This window comes from Thalassophryne amazonica, chromosome 6, assembly GCF_902500255.1.
Source record: "Thalassophryne amazonica chromosome 6, fThaAma1.1, whole genome shotgun sequence".
Classification (NCBI taxonomy): Eukaryota; Metazoa; Chordata; class Actinopteri; order Batrachoidiformes; family Batrachoididae; genus Thalassophryne; species Thalassophryne amazonica.
Window position 1 is genome coordinate 27,579,804 of NC_047108.1, and position 27,265 is coordinate 27,607,068.

General features: G+C 44.7%; 1 protein-coding gene and 1 long non-coding RNA gene across 2 annotated transcripts in view; both read left to right on the top strand.

The window, feature by feature from the left end:
• Positions 1-27,265, top strand: part of ajap1 (adherens junctions associated protein 1) — a 366,102-nt gene that overhangs the window by 309,078 nt on the left and 29,759 nt on the right. The window lies entirely within an intron of this gene.
• Positions 6,240-27,167, top strand: LOC117511982. The gene is made up of 3 exons (XR_004561172.1): positions 6,240-6,350; positions 12,111-12,113; positions 27,157-27,167. It is a non-coding gene; the product is annotated as an uncharacterized LOC117511982 (long non-coding RNA).

Here is a 27,265-nt window from a genome sequence, read left to right on the forward strand (position 1 = left end):
GACTTTTAAGCAGTTAGAACAGGTATTTAAAAAAACAAACAAGGCCTTTAGCTGCCCCACATTACCTCAAGCAGCAAAAATTTCAACAGTATATCCTTTCTATCAAAAATAATTGTGACTGTGAGTCTCATGGGAACATATGAGGTGATCATGTTGGAGCTAAGAATTTATTTGGCATACAGACTCAACAATAACAAAAAACTCATAAATAGGACAATATAATAGTGAACCGGTGTAACCAAAAGGGTGTGGACAGATCAAAAGCTTAGGGCCCCTTCACACATGACACGAAAGATGCAAGTATGAACCGTCTGTTCCTCTTTATATGACCCATGGTCACAGACACTCATGAAATGACATGAATGAAGCAATGCTCACTCATTATGTCTTATTATGTCCAGCCATCCAGTCGGGTATATAAATAATTACTGCAGTCACCGGACAATGATAGAGTAGATATTGGTGTATAATTAGTGAAAATAACTGGGTTGATATAAATAATAAATAAAAGGGACACAATACAGAACCCTGCAGTTAAATTACCCTGGTTAAATAGAAAAATAAATGCCACTCGCGGGATTCAAACCTTCAGTTTACAAAAGCTCCGATGAACAGACGGAAACTTTACCACTGCGCTACAATGGCTGTTTTAAGGGCCTTTCGCACCGGACCCTTTGGAAGCATCAGAGGCATCACAAATTGGTTGAAAAAGCATTATTTTCAATGAAATGTGTTGCTTTTGAGAGGCATCAGAAGTGTTGCGTCAAAACCCGAGCAAAACCAAGGCTTCTGACCGGAGTGCGCATTGTCGCTTGTGGCCAGGCTGACATGATCAAAGTTCAACCCAATCCAACTTTCACCACTCTGAACTGTGATGTAGCTTCGCGCTGTCCAATAGGAACGATGCATCGGGCCAAAAAACTAATGGCAGAAACAGAAACCACTGATCTCTACAAAACGGAAACGTGTCACAGGACTGCTCATTTATAGAGTAGTTTTTTTTTTTTACCTCAAAATTTCTGATTACGGGAAAAAAAAACACTTGTAATTAAAATAGCAATAAATAAATGGTTCTTTAGAAACCTTTCTTCATCTGCACATTAAAACCACGTTATTTCAGATTAGATAATTTCTTGTTTAACATAAGGAATCTTGGATATTTATTTTTAGACCAATAAAATAGCATGGGAATTTCTACATTTTTTTTTAAGTATGGTAGATTATTCATATCTAATTTCAACCAGAAAAACAGACACTGTAAATAAATACAAATGTTTATTATAAATGCAACAGGAGATAATTTAACAATGACTGCAGTGTGATTGTAAAGTAGGATTTCTGTGACATAAACCTCATGATGATTTTTCTTTTTTAATTGAATCATTTCAACTTGTAATTACGTCAAAATATGTGAATGCCTTTAATGTCAACAGTTATTTCTAAAATATGAATTTGACTAGTGATTGTGAATGTTTTAAAATTGTGCACAGACTTTTATTTAGAAGCAGGTGACGTTATGCTGGATTCTCTGGACCAAATGAAGGTCTTTTCTGCAGCTTTGACCTCTGGTGTTCTTGAACACACTTTTCTCCTATTTTGAAGAGCAGAGATGTTTTCTTCCGAATGGACATCATGGTGTTCAGCTCATCATTGGAAGTTTCAAATGTTCCTGATTGGAACAATCCATCCATCCATCCATTTTCTTCCGCTTTATCCGGAGTCGGGTCGCGGAGGAAAATAAGTATTTGAACACCCTGCGATTTTGCAAATTCTCCCACTTAGAAATCATGGAGGGGTCTGAAATTTTCATCTTAGGTGCATGTCCACTGTGAGAGACATAATCAAAAAAAAAAAAAATCTGGAAATCACAATGTATGATTTTTTAATAATTTATTTGTATGTTACTGCTGCACATAAGTATTTGAACACCTGTGAAAATCAATGTTAATATTTGGTACAGTAGCCTTTGTTTGCAATTACAAAGGTCAAACGTTTCCTGTAGTTTTTGACCAGGTTTGCACACACTGCAGCAGGGATTTTGGTCCACTCCTCCATACAGATCTTCTCTAGATCAGCCAGGTTACTGGGCTGTTGCTGAGAAACACGGAGTTTGAGCTCCCTCCAAAGATTTTCTTTTGGGTTTAGGTCTGGAGACTGGTGAGGCCACTCCAGAACCTTGATATGCTTCTTACGGAGCCACTCCTTGATTATCCTGGCTGTGTGCTTTGGGTCATTGTCATGTTGGAAGATCCATCCACGACCCATCTTCAATGCTCTAACTGAGGGAAGGAGGTTGTTCCCCAAAATCTCACAATACATGGCCCTGGTCATCCTCTCCTTAATACAGTGCAGTTGTCCTGTAATGTGCAGAAAAACACCCCTAAAGCATGATGTTTCCACCCCCATGCTTCACAATAGGGACAGTGTTTTTGGGATGGTACTTAGCATTCTTCTTCCTCCAAACTCTGAATTCCTCAAATTATATTGGATTCTGGATCTATTGGACTACTGTTGGATTAACCATGGAATTGATCAGCTGGTCTCTGAACACTATTGACACCATGTTTTATACAAGAAGGTCAGGACCGGGGGATCCTACCTGCCCAGATGGAACGTGTCCTGCAGGCTATGTCCTCGACTCCTGGAGTTCCTGGCGTGTGTGCCTTTCTCCGTTGAGGATGTTGAGGATTTATTCATTTTTGGTCTCATGGTAGCAGGGCTGGTACTTTTTGGCTTATGTGCTGCCCTGATCTACCGGAAAATTGGCAAGATGGCGGCATCAAGAACCACGGCCCCTCACTTGTCCATCATGATTAACGAGGTTGGTAAGGCAGTGCATTCTCAGACTGCAATGACTCTTGAACTCAGACGCAAATTGGATGACATCTTGGAGCAGATGCGTGGCTTGCAGTTGAAGCTGAAGATTTCAGAGGCCGGTGAATATTCTTAATTCATAATTGTGAATATTCTTAATTCATCATTGGGATTTGGTTGTGCAAGTGGAACTGTTAAAAAGTGATTTCACTGCAGGCTTATCAAGCCTGGAGGTCAAATTGCCCTACTGTCTCCTCCAGAGGGATTTGTTTTGGCCTGGGGAACATTGGCTGTTTCTTATCTCACAAAGACAATAAACTGCTTTTCACAGGACTGAAGCATGTTCCATTCCCTTCCCCCACCCCCTCCCTCCCCATCAACACCTCCCCTTTCCGGTGCCTGCCAATGTCATTCCTTCCCCCTTCGGTGGGGGCAGTGCAGTTTTCGCTGCAGCCCACGTCTCCCCCCAAGCTGTGTGCGGCGCATCTCAGGGTTCTTGCGTGGCCTTCACCCACTTGCCTCAATTCGGATAACGGACTTCTTCAAACTTAGTGCACATAAACAATGTCAAATGTGTATGTGTTGCCTTTAATTCTGATGTGTGCCATTATTACGGTAAACAAGTAATAATTGTGGACTAATTGCTGTCTGAGGTAACTGGAGTGTAAACGTAATTTCTCCATTGTGAGATCAATAAAGTATATCTAAACACGGCAAGTGGAATTAAGACCAAAAAGTTCTATTTTGGTCTCATCTGACCACATAACGTTCTCCCATGACTCCTCTGGATCATCCAAATGGTCATGGGCAAACTTAAGACGGGCCTGGACGTGTGCTCATTTAAGCAGGGGACCTTTCCGTGCCATGCATGAGTTTAACCAATGACGTCTTAGTGTATTACCCACAGTAACCTTGGAAACAGTGGTGCCAGCTCTCTTCAGGTCATTGATCAGCTCCTCCTGTGCAGTTCTGGGCTGATTCCTCACCTTACTTAGGATCATTGATATGCCACGAGGTGGGATCCTGCATGGAGCCCCAGTCCGAGGGAGACTGATAGTCATGTTTTGCTTCTTCCATTTTCTAATTATTGCTCCAACAGTTGATCTTTTTCACCAAGCTGCTTGGCAATTGCCCCATAGCCCTTTCCAGCCTTGTGGAGGTCTACAATTTTGTCTCTGGTGTCTTTGGACAGCTCTTTGGTCTTAACCATGTTAGTAGTTGGAGTCTTACTGATTGTGTGGGGTGGACAGGTATATCCAAAAAGTGAGAAATTTCAGACTGAGTGGGTCTGCTCCATCACCCTGGTTGCCTTCCTCACTCTGCCCAGGAATGATGCCTGAACCCGTGTCTGACCCACTTCTCCCTGCGGGTCAGACCAAGTCATCAATCCTCCCTCGGTCAGCATCTGAAAAGTAGCTGAAAAAAGCTTCTCCGAGCAGGGTGATGGGAGAATCATTCTACTGCTGTTTTTAAAGCTTTTTTTGTGGTTCAGCCGACGCAAATTCAAAGATGGCAATCACTCAACTTTTTTTCGGGTTGTGCAAACAGCCAGAGTGTGACGTAGTAATCTCTGCCCCCCTTGCCGCTTCCAAAGCAAAGCATCTGACGTCACGCATTGAGGCGTTAAAGCGTTGGTAGGCATTGTCTGAACCTATAAAGCATTTGGTGTGAAAGGGCCTTTATGATGGGAGCGTAAAAAGCCTAAAAGATGATGTATAGAAGAGGAGGTTTTCCTCATCTTTAATTACGGCGAAAAAAGTGCTGTAATAACTGACCAAACGCCGTTTGTTACAGCATATTTTTCCTTGTACGTGACTGAAAGTGGAGTATTTGTCACACTGTTGGCTTGTCACCTGCTCCGCACCTCTCACAGGACACGTGTGTCGGGCCAGCCTGTACCCGTGTCCGGCTGACACGTGTGTCCTGTCAGACAGATGTGACATTCAGATCGCCTGCTGCATGTCCACATGAACTGACAGTCCACTTCAGCTGGGGCAGCCTGTCAATGTGCGTGCTGCATGCTCCAGCCCATCACAAACACGATATATGTTCTTATGTCTTTCCACATGAGGTCATCAAGCACACACATGCGTGTCACGGTAGACAGCTGTAAAGTCCTGTCTGTCTAAACACGGTACGTGTTCTGCAGCTGTGACGTCCAGGACCAGAGATCTAAACAGTCAGACTGTTGGCAGTCAACCACGCCCACCTGTCTGTTCAGCACACAGACCAAGGTGTCACTCTGTGATCAGATGAGAGGTGCCTTGCCTGTGGAGGGGAACAGGGGGGAAGGCGCAAACGACACACACGCCACATGTTGGGGGTAGCGGGGGTGGCACGCAAAACATGTGTGTCGCATATGTGTGTATGTGTCGTGGGAGGGCCGACACTCTGGCAAGCCACATGTGTACTTGGTAACATCATAGTCGTGGGGGCACTTAGAAAATTTCACAGCCAGCTCGAACGTGGTGGCCTGCTCACAATTTTCGTGCTGACAGCGCAAATGGCCACACATCAGAGCAGTATTAGATGTTCGTGTGTGTCACCTGGAATTTGGCTGACACCTGCTGCGAGAGGGATCAAATGGGCTCTCACAGGGCACTCTCTGTCGTTCTGCCACTTGTGTGCACTAATAGCTGTAGTGACAGGTGTACCAGGCATTGGAGGCAGCTCCGATTTTTCACGACTGGCATGAAATTCCTCCTTCGTGTGCTCGTCAACTTCAATCTTGTTATGTGTGAAGGGGCCCTTATAAACGCCCACCCCTTTAATCACAAAAGTAAAATGTATAAACACACATATATACATACATACACATATACACATACTTACAACAGCAAATCCCAGGACAAACAGTATCAATTAATCAATAAACAAATAAAACAAAACAACAACAAAAAAACCCAAACACAGCCAGACAAACACAGTGCACAATCCCCCAAAACAGTAACAAAAGTCAATAAACCTAGTTAATCAGATTATAAGAAGTAATTATATTATTCTTATAGAGCCTTTTAAAGCTGACAAAGGTACCAGATTATTTGATATTATCAGGACAGTTATTCCAAATGTTAACACCTTTAACAGAAATGCACTGACTTTTTATAGTAGTTTGAATCTTTGCCTTCTCAACTACTAACATTCCTTTCAAATTGTAACTGCACTCCCTCATTTTAAACAGATCCTGAACATGTTCAGGAAAAAAAAAAAATGTTTTTGTCCTTATACTGTACATGATTTGAATTGTAGTGTAATCAACCAAGTCTCAGAATTTTAGAATATCTAAACAGACAAATAAACAGTTGGTTGGTTCACAGAAGGGTTTGTTACTAATAATTCTTATAGCTTTTTTATAGTAAAAATATTGATTTGTATTAGTTTCGCACGTGTTTCCCCAAAACTCAATGCAATAGTTCAAATATGGCACAAGTAATGAATGATATAAAATAGTTCATGAATGTTGTGAGAGGAAGTCTTTTGCTTTATACAGGATTGCAATGGCTTTAGACATTTTAGATTTAACATAATGAATATGTGTTATCCAGCTTAATTCGGCATCAATAAAAACCCCAAGAAATTTTGTTTCAGTTACAAGTTCAATTTCAATTTCAGTATCATGTCATAGTAAATTTCTGCTTAGATTCCTGGGCTTATTTCCAAATGTAATACACTTACTTTTACCAAAATGGGACACTGATTTGTTTGAATCAAACCATTGTTTAAATTTCTTTAATTCCTTCTCCATCATGTCCAAAAGCTGTCCCAAATGATCCCCACTGTAAAATACAGTTGTATCATCAGCAAACAAAATGCAAGTCAGGGACTTAGAAACCAAACATATATCATTAATATATAAAAGAAACAATAATGGACCAAGGACTGAACCCTGGGGCACCCCATGTGATCTTCAAAATTTCAGAATTTATCCTGATACCTATTGTATAAATAACTCGCTATCCATTCATATGCCACTCCCGATACCATACTTCTACAATTTGCCCAATAATAATATCCCTGTCACACATAGCCGGAATCATGCAAAATGGCGTCAGACTTATGAAATGGCGCACATCCGAAAGGTGTCGGATTTCAGTTCCAAAATGTTCTGACAGCTATATGCGGAAGTCAACACACTTGGTCAAAATCTGCCGGCAGCCCCGAGTGTGAAGCACATGTTAATAATTCTCCGGGTGCAGTCGAGATGGGACACCTATCTGACCGTGGTCCATGAGCAGTCTGAGGACCATCTAACCACAATTTACATATTCCTATGGCAGCAAAATGTGATCAGAAATTATTTGAGCGCATATGAACGGAACCTCGAGATAGATCTGGCACGGTATGCCTGCCGGTATGACCGGTATGTCCTGCACGTGCCAGTATGATAACGTCCGCGAAAGTGCGCATGAGGAAAACAGCGCTCCGGTCTGCCCTGCAGACTGTTGGAGATCGGGCAGACTGCAGTGCCTTTTATGCCATCTGACAGCAATCTGTGTCATCCACCTGCTGTCTAAACACACTTGGGATGCCATCGTGCAGGTGTGGACGAGGCAGTCTGGATGTGTTTGAACCACGCCCCTTTCCTCCCAACTGCATCAGATAATGGCAATATTTGCCATGTCAGAATGGCTCCTCCACATTCTTGCTATATGTGACTGGGGCTTAAGGCATGATCTGTCATGTCAAATGCTTTCTGTAAACAAAAATACCCCCAACGGTGTCTGTCTTACTCTCAGTTACATTTTTAATTTGTTCAACAAAGTCATCCAATGAAGTTGTATGATTGTTTTTCTAAATCCATATTGCTGCTTACTAAGTATATGATGTGTTGCTATGAAATCAATCAAACTCCTTACAAATACCATTTAGATTAGGATAGATTAGGACCTCTTTGAGTTTGATGAATATTTTGGCAACTAGTTTTTGGCATACAAGTATAGGGGCACTTTTTGCCACCAAAATGCAAAATTACCACTTTTTCACAAAGTGATTTCTCCATGAGCCCTAAGTCAAAAGTGATAAAATGCGGCTCATATTATCAAACAGCATCTCTAGTTTCAGTGGTAAATAGAGTTTTGTGGCTTTTTTTGGTATTGACCCTTTTTGCACTGTTTTGGACCACTTCATGAAGAGGCCAAATACTAAATTGGCATCTTGCTCCGATTTTCATGAAACATGCAGAATTTGTTCCCAGGGGCTCTGTAAATTGTAGTGCAGTGTGGCAAGCCATTCTGACTGTAGGCTGCCACCCGGTGGCCAAATAGGAACTAAACAGCAAAAATAAACACTTTCAAATAATTATATATTTAATCATGTATTTTTTCACTAGAACCCATTCGCCCTATTGATGTTTCAAATCCCACGCTGCGAGATCTCAGTAACATTGAGAACTGCATTGAGATGCTCTGATCGGGCTTCACTTTAACCGCAACACACAGACAACACCATTAACATCGCAACATAAAACTATTTTTATATTGTGCCTAAAACTCTCATGAATATATTCTCTGGGTTTATAGACGTTGTTATTGCGTTTGTTTTATGTAGCGAGAATCACAGGCTGTCTCTCCGTTATTTTCAATGGGAGCTGCTGTGAGCTCCGCTCGCTTTAAGATCATGTCGTTCTGGGGAAAGTTTGCTCTTTAACGTCTTGATTATTGTTCTTTACAACTCTGTTTGGCCTCTTTGTTCCAGACTAATATGTATAATATGTGTTGGGAAAGTGTAGTGACACGGACCCACAACAGCGGGCGTAAATGAACGGACAATGGATGAGCCAAAAGTATAACACTTTACTGTTGTGAATGCGCACAACGAAATACAGACAATCACAGAATTTGTATGCAATCAATATACAAAGGTGACGTGTGGGCAGGCTCGAGGATAGAAGACGTCTGTCCAGAGAAGAGCCGGGCCCCACACGATTTCCACTGCCAATGGGTCTGAAGCACACCGGAGCTGCCAAGTCCCGAGTCCCCAGGTGGCCACCGTCTCCAGCTGTCAGACCTGGTACTGCTGGCAGGAAGCAGAATCAGTCAATGGTGGGTGTGTGTACACACCCAGCAAACAGTCAGCAAACACGTTCTTCAGGTGGGAATAACACCTCCACCTCAAACACAGTACAACAATGTGCAGCGCCTGATGACTTATCCTAGTTTGGTGTGATGAGCGAAGTCCATCGTCTCCCTCACGATCCCCAAACCCCAGCCTCCAGCTGCAGATAATACTCAGGTACGCTTACAAAGAATCCAGACAATTGTGTGCGTTTGGCACCAGAAAACGGCTGAGAGTTTACCTGTTTGGTAGACGATATCTTGGCAGGGAGGTGGAGTTGCTGCCCGGCTTTTATGGAGATGGTGATGAGGTGGTGATGAGTGACAGCTGTCAGGTGGTGATGAGAGACAGCTGTCATTCCCGGCTGCTCCCGTGAGGCGGCTGCGCCCTCTTGTGCCTGAAGCCCGCACTTCAGGCAGGGCGCCCTCTGGTTGTGGGCCAGCAGTACCTCCTCTTCAGCGACCCACACAACAGGACCCCCCCCCTCAAAGGACGCCTCCTGGCGCCCGACCAGGCTTGTCCGGGTGACGGGTGTAGAAGTCGGCCAGGAGGGCTGGGTCCCAGTCCACCAAATACTGGAACCCCCGGCCCTTTCGACGGATGTCCAGGAGCCTGCAAACCGTCCAAGCAGGCTCCCCAACGATGATCCGGGCAGGAGGCGGCGCCAGTCCGGGGGTGCAGAGGGGTGAGGTGTGGTGTGGCTTGATACGTGAAACATGAAAAACCGGGTGGATCCGCAGTGAAGTTGGGAGCTGTAGCTTCACTGCGGCTGGCCTGAGGATCTTGAGGATCTTGAATGGTCCAATGTAGCGGTCCTTCAACTTAGGGGAGTCCACTTGGAGGGGAATGTCCTTCATTGAAAGCCACACCTCCTGTCCAGGCTGGTATGCAGGGCCGGGGAACGCCGGCGGTCTGCATAGGCCTTGGCCCTCGTCCGGGCCTTCAACAGGGCAGAGCGGGCGGTGCGCCACACCCGACGGCATCTTTGTAGGTGGGCCTGGACCGAGGCGGCACTGACCTCTCCCTCCACCATTGGAAACAATGGGGGTTGGTACCCCAAACACACCTCAAATGGGGAGAGGCCGGTAGCAGAGGACACTTGGCTGTTATGAGCGTACTCGATCCAGGCCAGATGGTCACTCCAGGCTGCCGGGTGCGCGGAGGTCACGCAGCGGAGGGCCTCTTCAAGTTCCTGGTTCACCCGCTCTGCCTGTCCGTTCATCTGTGGATGATACCCGGACGAGAGGCTCACGGTGGCCCCCAGTTCCCTGCAGAAACTCCTCCAGACTTGAGAGGAGAACTGAGGACCACGATCCGAGACAATGTCAGTTGGTATCCCATGCAGACGTACAACATGGTGGACCAGGAGGTGTCCTGTCTCCTGGGCCGTTGGGAGCTTCGGGAGGGCAACGAAGTGGGCCGCCTTGGAGAACCGGTCCACTATCGTGAGGATGGTAGTCATGCCCTGGGACGGCGGGAGGCCCGTGACGAAGTCCAGACCAATGTGGGACCAGGGGCGATGAGGCACCGGTAGCGGCTGGAGGAGTCCTTGTGTCTTCTGGTGATCCGCCTTGCCCCTGGCGCAGGTGGTACAGGCCTGGATGTATTCCCGGATGTCGGCCTCCATGGACGCCCATCAGAAGCGCTGCCGGACCACTGCCACGGTTCTTCGCATCCCTGGGTGACAGGAGAGCTTGGAACTGTGACAGAAGTCCAGGACTGCGGTCCAGGACTGGCCTCTGGTTGGATGTAGAGTTTGTTCTTAGGGCCGGTCCCCGGGTCCGGGTTCCATGCCAGGGCCTCCCGGACGGTCTTCTCCACGTCCCAGGTGAGGGTGGCCACGATAGTGGACTCGGGGATGATGGGGTCTAGTGGATCTGATAGCTTGGTTTTGACTTCCTCTTCGTGTACCCAGGACAAGGCATCAGATCATTGATTCTTGGTCCCGGGGCGGTAGGTGATCTGGAAGTCAAAACGCCCGAAGAACAGTGACCAGCGGGCTTGCCTGGGGTTCAGCCGCTTGGCAGTCCAGATGTACTCCAGGTTCCGATGGTCCGTGAAAACCGTAAATGGTACCGCAGCTCCCTCCAACAGGTGTCTCCACTCCTCAAGAGCCTCTTTCACCGCTAGGAGTTCCCCATTGCCGACGTCATAGTTCCTCTCTCCCGGGGTCAACCTGCGGGAGAAGTAGGCACAGGGGTGGAGGACCTTATCGGACTCCCTGCTCTGGGACAGCATGGCTCCTATCCCTGAGTCAGAGGCATCCACTTCAACTATAAACTGGCGGCTAGGATCGGGCTGCACCAGAACTGGTGCAGTCAAAAACCGGCGTTTCAACTCCCTAAACGCGGCCTTGCACCGATCCGACCAGGTGAAGGGGACCTTAGAGGAGGTCAGGGCTGTCAGGGGACTAACCACCTGACTGTAGCCCTTAATGAACCTCCTGTAGAAATTTGCAAAGCTGAGGAACTGTTGCAGCTTCCTACGGCTTGTTGGTTGGGGCCAATCTCTCACCGCCGCAACCTTGGCTGGATCAGGGGCGACAGAGTTGGAGGAGATTATGAACCCCAGGAAGGACAAAGAAGTGCGGTGGAACTCGCACTTCTCGCCCTCACAAACAGCCGGTTCTCCAACAACTGCTGCAGGACCTGACATACATGCTTAATATGAGTCTCAGGATCCAGGGAAAAGATGAGGATATCGTCCAGGTATACGAAGACGAATCGGTGCAGGAAGTCCCGCAAGACTTGGAACGTCGCGGGGGCGTTAGTGAGGCCGAACGGCATGACCAGGTACTCAAAGTGACCTAATGGGGTGTTAAATGCCGTCTTCCATTCATCTCCCTTCCGGAGCCGAACCAGGTGATAAGCATTCCTAAGATCCAGTTTCGTAAAGATTTTGGCTCCATGCAGGGGCGTGAACACTGAATCTAACAGGGGTAGAGGGTATCGGTTGCGAACCGTAATCTCATTCAGCCCTCTGTAATCAATGCATGGACGGAGTCCGCCGTCTTTCTTGCCCACAAAAAAGAAACCAGCACCCATCGGGGAGGTGGAGTTCCGGATCAGCCCGGCAGCTAACGAGTCCCAGATGTAGGTCTCCATTGATTCGCGCTCAAGACGTGAGAGGTTGTACAGCCTGCTGGACGGGTACTCAACGCCCGGTATCAAATCAATGGCACAATTGTACGGACAGTGCGGGGGCAGTGTGAGTGCCAGATCCTTGCTGAAGACGTCAGCAAGATCGTGGTACTCCTCGGGCACTGCCGTCAGATTGGGGGGGACTTTAACCTCCTCATTAGCAGTCAAACCGGGGGGAACCGAGGATCCTAAACACTCCCGGTGGCAGGTTTCGCTCCACTGAACCACAACCCCAGACGGCCAATCAATCCGGGGATTGTGTTTTATCATCCATGGGAAGCCCAAAATTACGCGGGAGGTAGAAGGAGTCACATAATACTCAATCTCCTCCCGATGATTCCCAGACACTACCAGAGTTACAGGTAGTGTCTTGTGTGTGATTAAAGGGAGAAGGGTGCCATCTAATGCCCGCACCTTCAATGGTGAAGGGAGCGCCACTAGAGGGAGCCCTACTTCCCTTGCCCATCTGCTATCCAGCAGATTCCCTTCTGACCCCGTGTCCACCAGTGCTGGGGCTTGAAGGGTTAGATCCCCACTCAGGATCGTAACTGGGAGACGTGCAGAAATGCGTGTGTGTCCCAAGTGAATTTCTTGGCCCACCCTTAGCCCAGTTTCTAAGGGCGGGCGTTGGTGTTGTCGTTTTGGCCGTTTGGGGCAGTTTTTCTGTATGTGCTCTTTTGAGCTGCAGAGAAAATACTCCCCGCAGGCCAGCCTCCTCATTCTGTCATCTGATCTCATTTTGGCCCTGCTCATTTCCCTAGCAACGTGAGCAGGGGGAGCTGTTGCCACACGGAGCGCTGCGGCTGTGGCACGTGGGGAGGGTGGAACCTTTTCGGACCCGGAAGGGAGAGGGACGGCGCGTGCCCGGCCACGTCCTTCGTCTCGCTCCCGACAGCATTCTTCTAACCGATTGTCTAACCGTATAACCAGGTCGATAAGTCCGTCTAAATCCCACGGCTCGTCCTTGGCCACCAGATGCTCCTTTAGGACCAGAGACAGTCCGTTTACAAAGGCGGGCGGAGCACAACAGCATTCCAGCTGGCCCTTGCAGCCGCGATGCGGATGTCGACTGCATACTCGGCTGCACTCTGACGCCCCTGTCTCATAGACAGCAGCACCATTGAAGCGGTCTCGTCTCTATGTGGGTGATCGAACACCAGTCTGAACTCCCTCACAAACTCAGTATATATCATTAGGAGCCGTGAATTCTGCTCCCAAAGCGCCGTAGCCCAGGCGTGTGCCTCACCTCGAAGCAAATTAATCACATAAGCCACCCGGCTAGAGTCCGACGCGTACATGACGGGATGCTGTGCAAAGACGAGCGAACACTGCATGAAGAAGTCTGCGCACGTTTCTACACAACCTCCGTACAGTTCCGGGGGACTTATGTATGCTTCAGGGGACGGTGGGGGGGGGGTTCGTTGAACGACCAGTGGAATGTCTATATTTGGCACCAGGACAGCAGGAGGAGGAGCTGCAACCGCACCTTGAGCGCACGCTTCCACCTGTGCGGTGAGAGCCTCCATCCTGCGATTGAGCATTTTGCTCTGCTTGGTCACTAAGTCCATCTGAGCAGTTAAGGCGGTTAAGATGTGCTGCAATTCACCTAACACGCCTCCTGCTGGCACCTGTGTGCCCTGCTCTTCCATTGGTTGTTCAACTGATGGTTGACGCCCCTCGGAATCCATGACGTTGGCAGAGATATCCTATTGGGAAAGTGTAGTGACACGGACCCACAACAGGGGGCATAAATGAATGGATAATGGATGAGCCAAAAGTATAACACTTTACTGTTGTGAATGCGCACAACGAAATACAGACAATCACAGAATTTGTATGCAATCAATATACAAAGGTGACGTGTGGGCAGGCTCGAGGATAGAAGACGTCTGTCCAGAGAAGAGCCGGGCCCCACACGATTTCCACTGCCAACGGGTCTGAAGCACACCGGAGCCACCAAGTCCCGAGTCCCCAGGTGGCCACTGTCTCCAGCTGTCAGACCTGATACTGCTGGCAGGAAGCAGAAACAGTCAATGGTGGGTGTGTGTACACACCAAGCAAACAGTCAGCAAACACGTTCTTCAGGTGGGAATAACACCTCCACCTCAAACACAGTACAACAACGTGCAGCGCCTGATGACTTATCCTAGTTTGGTGTGAGGAGGGAAGTCCGTCATCTCCCTCACGATCCCCAAACCCCAACCTCCAGCTGCAGATAATACTCAGGTACGCCTGCAAAGAATCCAGACAATTGTGTGCATTTGGCACCAGAAAACGGCTGAGAGTTTACCTGTTTGGTAGACGATATCTTGGCAGGGAGGTGGTGTTGCTGCCCGGATTTTATGGAGATGGTGATGAGGTGGTGATGAGTGACAGCTGTCAGGTGGTGATGAGAGACAGCTGTCATTCCCGGCTGCTCCCGTGAGGTGGCTGCACCCTCTTGTGCCTGAAGCCCGCACTTCAGGCAGGGCGCCCTCTGGTGGTGGGCCAGCAGTACCTCCTCTTCAGCGACCCACACAACAATATGTCTGAAATTCGGTTTGCGTTTATTAAATTCAACGCAGATTAAACATAGCAGACATCGATTATTTGTTATAATTGTTTTAGCAAGTTTTTAGGGTATCATGCAGCCGTCTCTTATTAACATGACGAAAAGCATTAAAAAATTACATTTTTGTAGTATAATATTTATTTACAATTGTCATCATGTGGATTCTCTATGTTGTTTGACTGCAGCGTCTCTCTGGCACACAAGGGATTATGGGATACATCAATAGGGTGAATGATTCTAAACCTGGCATTTGTTTCTTTTTTGTTATGTGTTCAAGTGTTTTCCCAGTGAAATCAAAAGGTTGGTCTAATCTGTGAAAACAGCATTGGTTTCAGTGATCACCAATAGGTGGCATGCTTGCCTAATTGCAAGACAATACACTGTGACACGTGTTATGACATTCTGAAAATCTGTTTCAGTCAAGACCATCCTGCTTTATGTGAATATGACAAACACAGTATGCAACTGATAACATTGATATGATTTTGTAAGTCATGCAAGTTTTTGTTAACTTGGGCCATTATATATATATATATATATATATATATATATATATAATTAATTTGTGAGAAATGGGTGTGGCATGCAAACATGTGAGCCCAGTTCGAGCACTGAGCCAGTGCAAAAAGGGCCAATACCAAAACCAGCCACAAAACTTTCTTTAGCACTGAAACTAGAGATGCTGAGTGACAATATGAGCCATATTTCATCACTTTTGACTTGGGGCGCATGGGGAAATCACTGTGTGAGAAAGTGGTAATATTGCATTTTGGCGGCAAAAAATGTCCCCTATACTTGTGCGCCAAAAGACAACCGCCAAAAGTTTAATCCAAATCAAAGTAAGACGTCCTAATCTAACCCATAAAAATTTTTTGAGACAAATCTGAAGGGGTCATAAATCACCACCTGACAGACTCTTATAAAAACTGGCTCTTAAACACAAACAAATAATCTGTGGTCCATTTTATAAGGGATGCATCAACAGAGCTGATAGAATTCATTCTTTTCAGTGTTTGCTATGTCACAAGCAGCATTGCAGCACATTTTAGACGCATTTCAGAAGCATATCTGTGGTCTACTTCAATACAAATGTGCACCAAGCATATTAATTCCAGATGCTGAATCACTTGTCCTCAGTGTATAAGTAGTGTGGAAATTTCCACTTGAAAGCACGTCAGTTGCTGTCAATATTCTCTGTAGGTTTCAGGTTCTCTAATTTCTTCAAACCATTCTTTATCATGTCACTTTTCTCAGTTCCCTTCATTCTTTGTAGTTTCCATACTCATAGTAGGTTTTGTTTAAACCAGCCAGTGTTGACTTATTCTGCTGCTTTCTCTTCCCTTTACTCCACATCTACTGAACATTGTTGATATTATCCTTATTATTATTTACAATGTTTAATTGTGTATACGCTGGTTTCTATCAGACTTTGTGACACAAAATGGCTGGACACAAGTGTTAGGCTCAGACATAGTGGATTTGTTCAAAAAGATTTACTGGAGTAACAAGCAGGGTTCAGTACACAAAAAGGCAGACCAGAATCAGCAGCAGTAACAGGTTCATAAGGCAGAGGTGTGGTCCAAAAAAAAACAAGCAGGTGGTCATTCTTGGGATAATTCAGGGGTCTCCAGTGACCTTGCCTCCCCCTGTCTCTCATAACCCGTGCGTCTGTTGATTTGAAAGAAGGTGTTGACCAGTTATTTAAATTTGAACACAAGTACTCAGAGGGCTAGAGCTCCACTCAGCGATTTATTGACCAGAATTTAAATGTCACACAATTTGACAGAATTTACAATTTTACAGAATGAGTGAGATAGACTAAACCATACTCAGACGTTTTGAGGGTCCCAGGAGCTGTGAGCTTCCAACCAGCAGTCTGGTGTTCCAGCAAGCTGACAGCAAGGAGGAACCCCAGACAGTGGGCTGGGCTTTGTTTTTATACCCTATGCTAATACAATGTTTTTTATGCTAAACTTCAGCGTTGTCCTTCATCTGGGTGGTCTTGATCCCTCAATTTTGTGGCATGGTCCTGCCCACACGCGCTGTGCAGTCTTCTTTCTTACTTTTTCTCCTGAAGTGACACCTGTTCTTAAACTGGTAAGAAATTGTTTTTGTGCAAACTCTGCTAACTGAAGGACTGTCAGCAAGTCACATCACACGGTTATACCACAAGAATGTTTGCACATTTCAAAATTGCACAACCTTCTGACAAACAAGTGTCATCATACCCGCATATCAAGTTTAGTCTCCTTCTCTGACGGTTTGTGGTCAGCACTGGCATCCTGTTCCATATGCTGTTTGCAGCATATAGGTGTTTTTCAATATATCTTCAGGGCCTCACCGAAACAGGGACACATCACATTTACAACACTTTGAAAATGATTATATAAGTAACATATCTTCACAACAGCCTGCTAAAAAACTAAACTATATTTGAGCAAAAGCAAATCTTAGAACAAAAGCAAATGTAATCATAAACATAACATACCTTTAATTTGGTACACATAATACACAATTCAAAAACATTCAAACATATAACTCAAAAAGTATTTAAACATTTGGATATTGCGTGATTAACCTCAGCTATTGATTACATGTTTAATGAGCATTAATATTTGTTAATCATTATGCGCATATGAATAATGTATCTTTCTACAGCAACATTAAAATGTAAATGACCACTTCGAAACATTCAGACACACTCAAATAACACAATACGTATATTCTTAGCTCAATAAAGGATAAAACAGTAGAATGATTCTGAATAGAGAAAGAAGCACAAATGGTTAATGCATATTTTAGAACATATTCAAATAAAACTATATATTCTTCATCATCAAAACACAGAGAGGCAAGCAGGATGATAATGCAAAAAGGAAGGCTGGAAGTGAAGGCATGGAGCACAACAATCTTGCGAAGAAGACAGGGGAGAGTGAGGCTTCAATGCATGGAGTAATGACAAGGTGATGAGGAACAGGTGTGAAGGGGAGGTCCAAAGTGAAGTGTAGAGAACAGAAGGGAACCTTCCACAACCAAACACCCAAGTGACAGACCAGAGGAAGCAGTGACACAAAACCCCACACAAAATAAGAAAAGGACAAACACCATGCAAAGACCAATAACTGCTCCCCAAAACAGTTAGACAGATATAACAAATTCACCATACATGACAAACCCCAAACCTACCACTTTCTTCCTATTTTTTTTTTTTTTTTTTTTCCCAGAGAGCATCCCACTTCTGACACCAGCTTGTGGAGGCAAAATTTCAAACTTTGGACCAAACAGTCTCTGGCTGTCTGTGGAAGGATGAGTCAGGAGGTTGATTGTCAAAATTAACAGGTTTATTATACAAAGCGCTTTGGACACACCAAGGAACAGCATACAGCAAGTGTCTGAGCGTGCGTGTGTATCAGCACTTAGAGTGCATCCTTATGTACACATGTCAGGATGGTGTTCGTGCGCAAGTTGTCATGAGCTCATCTACCCAACCTGATACTGGTAGCTATCTGAAAATTACTTAATCTGGAAACCGGCTGTGGAGAGACGAATTCCCACAAAAAATGTTTTGTCTCAAGGCTGCAGTTAAACACAATCAGAATAGGGAATCAGAACAGACTCTGGGTCAGACAGAAACGTGGCTATCAGTCGTTTTGCTCAGACTCCATGAACAGTCTCTGGATTAAGCAAGGACATTTCACAGTGCATTCCCACAGTGATGAACACAATATCAAATAAACATGGCATCACATGAAGACAATTATTTTGCTTTCACAACAGTTTCTTAATTCATTATATGAACTGTAAAGGCTTCTGACCACGTTACCAGCTGTGACTTTCTTGAGGATTCATATGAAGTGTTGCAAATGGCTGTCTGTTCAGTGTCCAGGAATAAACCTGGCCAGACTTCAGCATCAGACACAGTTGTTGATCCAAATGCAATGTCCATGTTCTTGTACAAGCAGAATTTGACTGTTGCTGGGCTTGTATATGAGTCACTTGTGCCCATAGAAGGAGATGTTTTATATTGGTAGGTGCTCTAAAACTCATCCAAAGGAGTCATAGTGCACAGTGGAACTTCTAAACTGTAATAGGAACTGAGAAAGCAGGCTCTGATGGTCTTGAAAGTAAGCAAGGAGGAGTTTGCACCAAGAATATGATCAGGTGACTCACCATTCATGGTATTGTGACCCTTGCTCAGCTTACAGATGAATCAAAGCACATTGTCTCTCCAAACTTACTCCTTGTCCCATCACAGTCATGGTGGGTGATGGAACTGTCCTGGCAGATGCTTCTGGTATACTGTCCCATTAAGCTGCTTTCTTTGAGCAGTGCTATAAGACTGATTCTCCTGCCAGAATGTTAAAAACAGAGGTAGATAACTAAGGCTTCAGTGAGTAAAAATCCTATCACCATCCACCCATTAAACCAGCTGATTCTCTTTAGTTCAGTTATTCAGGCAGGTAGGTGAGTGCTGATCAGTGAAATTACTTGTTTTAGGTGCACAGTTATAATACATATATCTATACACAACCTGGTCTCATGGCAAGTCATGATTCAGCAGCACGAAATGTACATTAATCTCTTGGTTCGTCACGAAACCCCGTCACGAAAATTTGACTCATTTCGTCACGGGAGCACAGGGGCTGCTATACATCTCTACGCAATATACTGTAGGAATTTTACTCAATGAAGCCAGGATTTTCCACCTCTGGTTAAAAATCTCTAGTACCATGGGTTTTGTGGCTACTTCAAAGACTGTCAACCATCAGATGTTCATGAGATGGCAAAGGCAGTGAAACAGCTGAAGGTGGGGAAAGATCCCGGGATCAGCAATGTTGGTGGAGATGCTCTTCTCCTGGCATTGTAAACCATCTTTGCTTCAATCTGGGAGATGGCCATAATCTCCACAGACAGGAAGAAAGGACTTTTTTCCATTCTGAAAAGTAAAGAGTAGTTTCCTGGATTGCAAAAACTACAAAGTCATTACATATATCATTGTATCTGTCTCTGGGAAAGGTGCTTACAAGGATGAGAACAGGATTCAGTCCCAAGTACTAGCTGCTCACACACCAGAGCAATCTGACTTCACACCCAAGAAGTCAACCATTGATGGGATCCTAGCTCTGTGAGTACTAAATGAATGCAAGCACAAATGTCAGCAAAGTTTCTTTGCAGCCGAGGTTGATTTAGACTGGGCTGCTTTCTGGGGCCTTCTGCGAATTTGCAGGATCCCCAGTGAATTGGTGGACATCATAGTCAGCCTGCACACATGTGGAAAGATGAGCACAAGCCAGCAAGAGGGATAAAGGTTGGGGGGGCAACTGGGACACCAGTTGTCACTATTGAGCACACAGATGGTGTTGTGATCCTATTAGTGTTAATTTTGTCACCCATTTTTCAAATTAGTCTTAGTCTTAGCCTTGTGTAAAAGTTCATTCTTATGGGCCTTTCACATTGCACGCTTTACACGCATCAGGCAACGCTTCCCAACATGTGACATCAGACACTTCGCTTCGGAAAAGGCAAGGGGGTCGGAGATTGCTATGTCACACTCTGGCTGTTTCCACAACCTGAAAAAAAAGTTGAGCGATCGTCATCTTGAATTTGCATCGCCTGAACCACCAAAAAAGCTTTAAAAAAACAGCAGTAGAACGATTCTCCCATCACCCTGCTGGGAGAAGCTTTTTTTTTCAGCTGGTTTTCTGAGTGACACCGACCGAGGGAGGACTGACGACTTGGTGGGATATCGATCAAACCGCAACAGCGGGCTGACCCGCACAGAGAAGCCGGGGTTCAGGCATCATCCCTGGGCAGAGCGAGGCAGGCAGCCGGGGGGGATGGAGCAAACCCACTCAGTCCGAAATCTCCCACTTTTTGGATATATGCGAACTCCCAGTTTGACCAACAGAGTTTAGTTCTGCAGCTTTATCGAGGTGAGAATAATATAAAAATAAAACGTGACATTTACTGCACTGCTGTGAAGGTTTAATGATCGGCTAACGTTAGCTTAGCCTTTTAGCACAGTTGATCTGAGTGAACGTTTTAATTTGTAAATGGTTCAGTCTTTTTTTTTATTTGTACCAAATAAAGCTACAGTTTTTTTTGGAGACCACAAAAGCTCAACTTTAAATAACTTTGTTTTTTCGGGCATTTTTTTTTTCTGTCGTTTTATCCGGGTTTTTTTTTCTTTTTTATATATAAACTGTTTAGTGTTTCTTTATATTTTAAGAAATATTTTTTATTTGTCCCAGTCAGGAAAATTTGCTGTGCAGACAACCTAAATACAGATACACTTCAAAAACTGAACACCATGAAGAAAACATCTCAAGGAGAAAAGTGTCTTCAACAACACCACCAGAGGTCAAAGCTGCAGAAGAGACCTTCATCTGGTCCAGAGAATCCAGCATAACATCACCTGCTTCTAAATAAAAGGCTCCTTAAATAGTAGCTATTTTATTATTTTTTTAAAAGCTGTTTCATTTTATACGAGGTCTGTTAGAAAACTATCCGACCTTTTTATTAAAAAAAAAAACTATATGGATTTGAATCATGTGCGCTTGCATCAGACAAGCTTGAACCTTTGTGCGCATGTGTGGGTTTTTTCACGCCTGTCGGTTGCGTCATTCGCCTGTGGGCAGGCTTTGAGTGAGCACTGGTCCACCCCCCTCATCGGATTTTCATTGTCACGGAAATGGCTGAGCGATTGGAGCAGCACTGAATCAAATTTTTCCAGAAACTGTGAGAGACAGCCAGGTGGAAACCATTCGGAAGATTCAGACAGCTTTCGGTGAGGCTACTCTGGGCGTCACACAGATTAAGGACCATTACAGCCGGATTAAAGACGGCCACCAGCGGCGGAGGGTGCGCCACGCTCCGAGCGGCCATCGACAGGCTGAAACGACCAGATCATTTCCAAAGTGAAGGCTGTGTTGATCCGGGACGTCGTCTGACTACTACAGAAATTGCAGAAGAGGTGTACATCAGCACTTTTGCGACACATTCCACTGTTAAAGGAGATTTTGTAATGAAAGACGTGTGGAGGAATTCGCGCGTCAGGACGGAGCCGCAATGGCGCACAACAAAAAGCACGTCCGTGTTGGAAACCATTCAGAAGATTCAGACGGCTTTCGGTGGCTTTTCAGTCGAGTGAGTATCCGAAAAATTGTGTAACAGCTGGGCATGTCACAACTTGTCCTGTGAGACTTCCAATACGGACGTGCTAACACCACATCACACTTATATAAACTTTGTAATTAATAGGTGGTAATGTTTTTAGCGGTGGGCACACTTCCGATAATCCGATAACAGATAATTATCGAAGATGTTTTCATTATCGGATTATCTTTTTAGATAAATTTAAAAACCATCATCGGACTAATTATCTTCCGATGAATTACCGTCCGATAACTTTTAGACCGATAACGTACTAAACTAAGCTGAACAGTGAAAAACATTATTAAAACTGTTAATGCTGTTGAGACCTACCTGTTAAAAGTTTCCTAATAGGCATGTTGTTCTACTCTCTGCAAACAGAAACCACTCTATTGTCTGTAAGCAAAGGAGAACTGGTGACCAAAAAAAAAGTAATTTCCTTTAACACCATACTAATATAATCACAATGTCACCAAGTCATCCAGAGGCATACATGTTTAACTTATGGTTCAAATTTTAACCACTCATTTTAGACAAGTTATTTAAAATTATTATCATGTCTGAAGTTTATAAAGTGAAAATATCAGATATATGTTTTCGTTTTAAAGTAATGTGCTAATTTTTAAGGTTTTGTGAGCACATGCTGTGCCAGGCAGCAATGCATTATGGGTAGCATAAGGTAATCTCAGACGTACACGACAGGACAAATGCATTTCAGACACTCTGTTCAGGGTCCACAGATAACAGCATTAAACTCTAGTGCCTAAAACTCTTGTGAATATATTCTCTGGGTTTATAGACATTCCACGCATCTTAAATGTAGCAGACACGGCTTATCTGGAATTTTTTTTGACATTTTGTCAAGGCCGCTACTGCCATCTACTGGCCAGGAGTGTTCATGGCAGTATTAAACGTCTGGGTACATGGCTGCTCTCAAAGTGTTGGTATTGTCCATTGTCCAGGCGCTTTTTGTGTGCATATATTTGTTAACTTTGTATTCTAAAACTACGGTTAGAAGTAATTCTGACTCCTTATCGGTCCACACGAACGAGGTTGGTGCCATGTTTTTAGTTTTTGTGGAAGTGACGACAAGAGAATAAGGCGAGTGTTGAAATTGATAGGGAGCTGGCCTTATGGCTGCTCTCGGTGTGTCTCTGTGGTTTGAGCGCTGTTGTAAACAAGAGCTTCCAGTAGGAGCAGAATGTTGAAAGAAAAATGATTATGATTAGTAAAGAGTTGATTTCGTGGGTGCTCTCAGGATTTGTCTGTGCTGCTTCCTGCAGGGGGCAGCATGGTCAAACATTCTTGCTTATTCTCTAGGTCTTTTACCGCTTTTGATGCTTTCAAAAGCGATCGTGTTAAAAATCAATTTCAGCTCTTTAGTAACTGCAAATGTCCCATAGACAACACTGGAATTTATCGGTTATTGATTATCTGTAACTTCCGATACATTTTTGGGTGGTTTATCGGTTTATCTTTATCAAAGATAACTTTTCAGTTATCTTATTATCTGTTATTGAAGTTAATTTTTTGGTTATCTGTGCCCACCACTGAATGTTTTTAATGTTAGCAGCATTCAAGTACACAGTTTCCTTGAAGAAATGCTGTTGGAAACACTCGGAAATGTTCTGATTTCAGAGCGGCATGTCCTTTAAAACATAGAAGAATGGAAATAATGCACGCAGCTATCCAGCACCAAAATCTCATAGTGTGTCTTGGTACCTGAATCATTTCAAATTCTGTTCTGCTGTTTTCTTCATAAAAGCCTCCCTGTTCACTGTCACAGATGCAGTATCGTTCTTAGCCTCTGATCTGATCAAACCCACAGCAGGCATGTCTCCTCCCCGGACGGCCCGGCGATCGTTGTGTCCCCACCAAGATGAAACAAAAACTACAGAGATCTGCCTTCATGTAAGGCTTGTTTTGTCATGGCTTGTGTCATCTGGGTGGAAACAGGATAAAATAAAGAGCTGAAGTTGTTTATGTGAAATTTCCCGCAAAAGTGGGTTTGCTTGCCGTTAGATTCCCATCAAGTCTATCGCTAAAACATCATGAGATGACACTACACTATAGTGGCGCTAGATAGCAGTATGACGGCGTGGCATCTTTGTTCCATTGTCTGGGGAGAACCCCAGCTGGACTCTTACAGCCGAGTGGATTTAGAGGGATATAAATGTAAAATGTGACTTTGGCCCCAGTTTCAGCTATAATACTTGCACCTGCAGCGCAGCTGTGGTCAGACTGGAGCGCTGAGAATGTGACACTAGGATAAGTTCTCCACAACGGAATGGAGGACATCTCATTTTGGGGAAAAACAGGTTTGGTTGGTTGTAGTATGCTGTCTGTTTTACAGTGTTTGGAAAGAGGTGTCATTTGATTTAAAATGGCATTTCACTTCCAAGTTATTGAGCTTGAGAAGCTCAGTGAGAAAGTGAGTGTCTGGGTTTGTGACCAGCCTGGATCATGAGTTAGATCCAGGCTTAAGCCTAGTTTACACATAGACGGTTTTGTCGGCGGGCAGTACGTAGACCGAAGTTTGCGGTAGTTCTGGCTGTTTTCGTGGTGGAAAGGGGCGGAGCATTTTGCCGGCGTATTGGCCGTCGTACTATCCGCAAATACGCGGATAAAATGCCGCTAAATCCGCCGAATAATTGACGCCGTAGCATCCGGCACACGTCAGGCAACGGGGGTTAATACCCAGTTCTATCCTTTACAATCGCAGGTTAAGACGCGCGTGAGAACGGCGGTGTTCTGCTGCCGCCGATAATGTCCTGTGTACCGCTGGATTTATCCAGGCAAATCCTGCATTACTCCAGGAACTTTTGCATATAGGCACCGCCCCCAGAGTATAATAGGCTGAAGCAGCAGGAATACATGCCTCTGTCACTGCAGGGAGAGGGAGATCATACTCAGCCTTTTATTCTCCTTCCTTTTACCCTCCTCAACGTGTTGCTCCGTCTCCACCACAGGGCTACCTTCTGCTTCTGAACCAGACCTCTTGGTAAGTCCTTGCCGCTGCCAATTTTCTTTTAGGAGGCATACTGGAGCTTCTCTGCAAAAATATCTGGAGCTGGCCGCGAGTGAGAGGCCTGCATGCAGCGCACTAGCGTTTTTATATTGACCGCCGCCTATCGGCCGTTTGGAACGCCGTTAACTGGGAGGTGGCGTTTAGAACGGCGTACTGTCCGCTACCGCCGTTTTGGCTGCCTTTTTACACGCCGTTGATTAGGAATACAACGCCGGCCGCCAATTACGGTGGTGTAAAGTGCAGCACTACAGGAAGGGGCAGGATGAAACGGTGATTAAAAAGTATCAAACGCCGTTGTTCGCGTTGTCTCCGTCATCACGCGAATTCTCCGGGAGCGCTCCCGGAATTATTCGACATGTTGAATAATTTTTTCAACGATTCCCGGTAAAACCGGAACTAAGCCACGCCCCCTAGTGCCGGCATTAACAACGGCGTGTGATCCTTAAGATGGCCAAAAACTCTTCTGGGACGCTTCCAGGAGCTCTTACCGTCTATGTGTAAACGGGGCTTTAAAGGACATGTCTCACTTTTTTTTAACATTCCAGTTAACAAGACAACATAAAAGTACTCATGATTGTAAGTGTGTCCACGCACACACATGCTAATAATTAGTGATCTCTCATGTATATTATTCCTCTCACTCTGGCTCAGACTTCATTCTTCTGTTCCTATATTCTCTGTCTTCACCAGTTATATTTGCTTATCTCCTTGCCTCTCTGTTTCTCTTCTCTTTTTTCAAGTCTCCTTTTCTCTGATCTCCACCCCACCTCTGGCCCCATGTTCTCTTTCCTCATCGTGATGGTGATATACTCTAAGGCCCTGGTTCCCAACCTGAGAGCAACAAAGATCACAGGGGTTCCCCAAAGTTTTTGTCTTTGCTGAGGTTATGAAATGTAAAAGTTCACCAGTTTAATAAAGTGATAATAACACATTTACTTGGTAATCAAAAGTTCAAAAATCATAAGTTTGTTCCTGCAATTCCCTCTTATAGTATTCTCTCTCTCTCTCTCTCTCTCTCTCTCTCTCTCTCTCTCTCTCTCTCTCTCTCTCTCGCTCTCCCCATGTCTGAACTTCACATCAGAATTACAGAATGCAAAATGCAGAGGAATGTGACACCATGACCATAATTACACAACAGAGAAAATCTTAATCTGTCACAGCCAGTTCTGTTTGACTGTGTTTTGTATTTGGGGTGTGGGGGGCATTTTTAATCAAGTTCATGCCACATTTATACATTTTAGATTTAATTAAGATTATCAGTGTTTCTTGAAGGTTTTCTCAGGCAGCATTTGTTAGCTGCATACGTCATAAGCGGCGCACCTAAGCTGTCTCATTTCAAAATTGTCTCATTTCATTGGAAAACAGCCAATGAATGCAGCCTACTTGCTCCTCATAATGAAGGATACAACAGGTGTATCTGACGGTAGGGCAAATAATTCCATGAGTCATTGGGCCTCGTGTATCAACGTGCGTGTGGCGATATTTGAGCGTATATGGGGTGTACGCCAAAACGGATGCGCTACTTGGCATTTATCAATGTGGTCGTTGGCGTACGCTGCGCTGAAAACATACACCAGGTCGAGAGGTGGCGTAAATTATACACCAAAATGAACCAGTGCTGGAATCCACACAAAAGTGAAGATGATCAACATGATAAACAGTGCCATTATACAAATCAATGCATATGTTACATAAATAACACTTTCCTGATTATACTACATAATAATCAATACAAATCCCGCTTTTGCGGGATTGCTGGTGTATCGAGCACGATCCGTGGCCACAGCGCTGACTGCAAAGAAAGCGCTGCTCGCCTTTTTCTCCAGACTTCAAGCCTGGAGCCAGAGCAGCGCTGAGCTTAACTTTATGTGGGGTGATCGTTTTAGACAATGAAATTGATAATTACAACTGTAGTGTTGTCATTCCCTTCGCCCGTGCTGCAATCAGGTTGTGTCGTCTCCATTCGTTTGTCACAATAAAATAAATAAAGAAATACATTTTAAGAATAAAGAAATCTGAAAAATTAGGCGTGTCTTATTAACTGAGCGAGCAAATATCCACCTGTCAAGAATTATTGACGTGAAAAGAGAATACAGTGGTCCCTCGCTATAACGCGGTTCACCTTTCGCGGCCAAGTCGTTTCGCGGAGTTTTTAGTCCAATTTTGCATGCTTTTTTTTTTACAGTGTTCTGTGTGTCTGTTTATAAGAATCTTCTCACCCAGAAGAAAAAAGAGCGCCAACAACTACTCATAACTGTGTTTGTCACTCGGAAAAAGACACCTGCAGCCAGGTGTGAGTGGAAAAAGGCGCGGCATCAGGACACAGAGGCGCGATCTGTGAAATACTGGTCAGTCACTATTAATAATTTCTTATGTGTCCAACCTCGTACGTTGATCGTTAAAATTACATTCGTTAGTTCTAAAAGCCATCATAATTATTTCTAGGAAAACATTTTTATTTCTCAAACAAATGTTTGGGCCTGAAAACAGTTTGGTCTCATTTTTCTACTAAGGTTTCAACTTTGA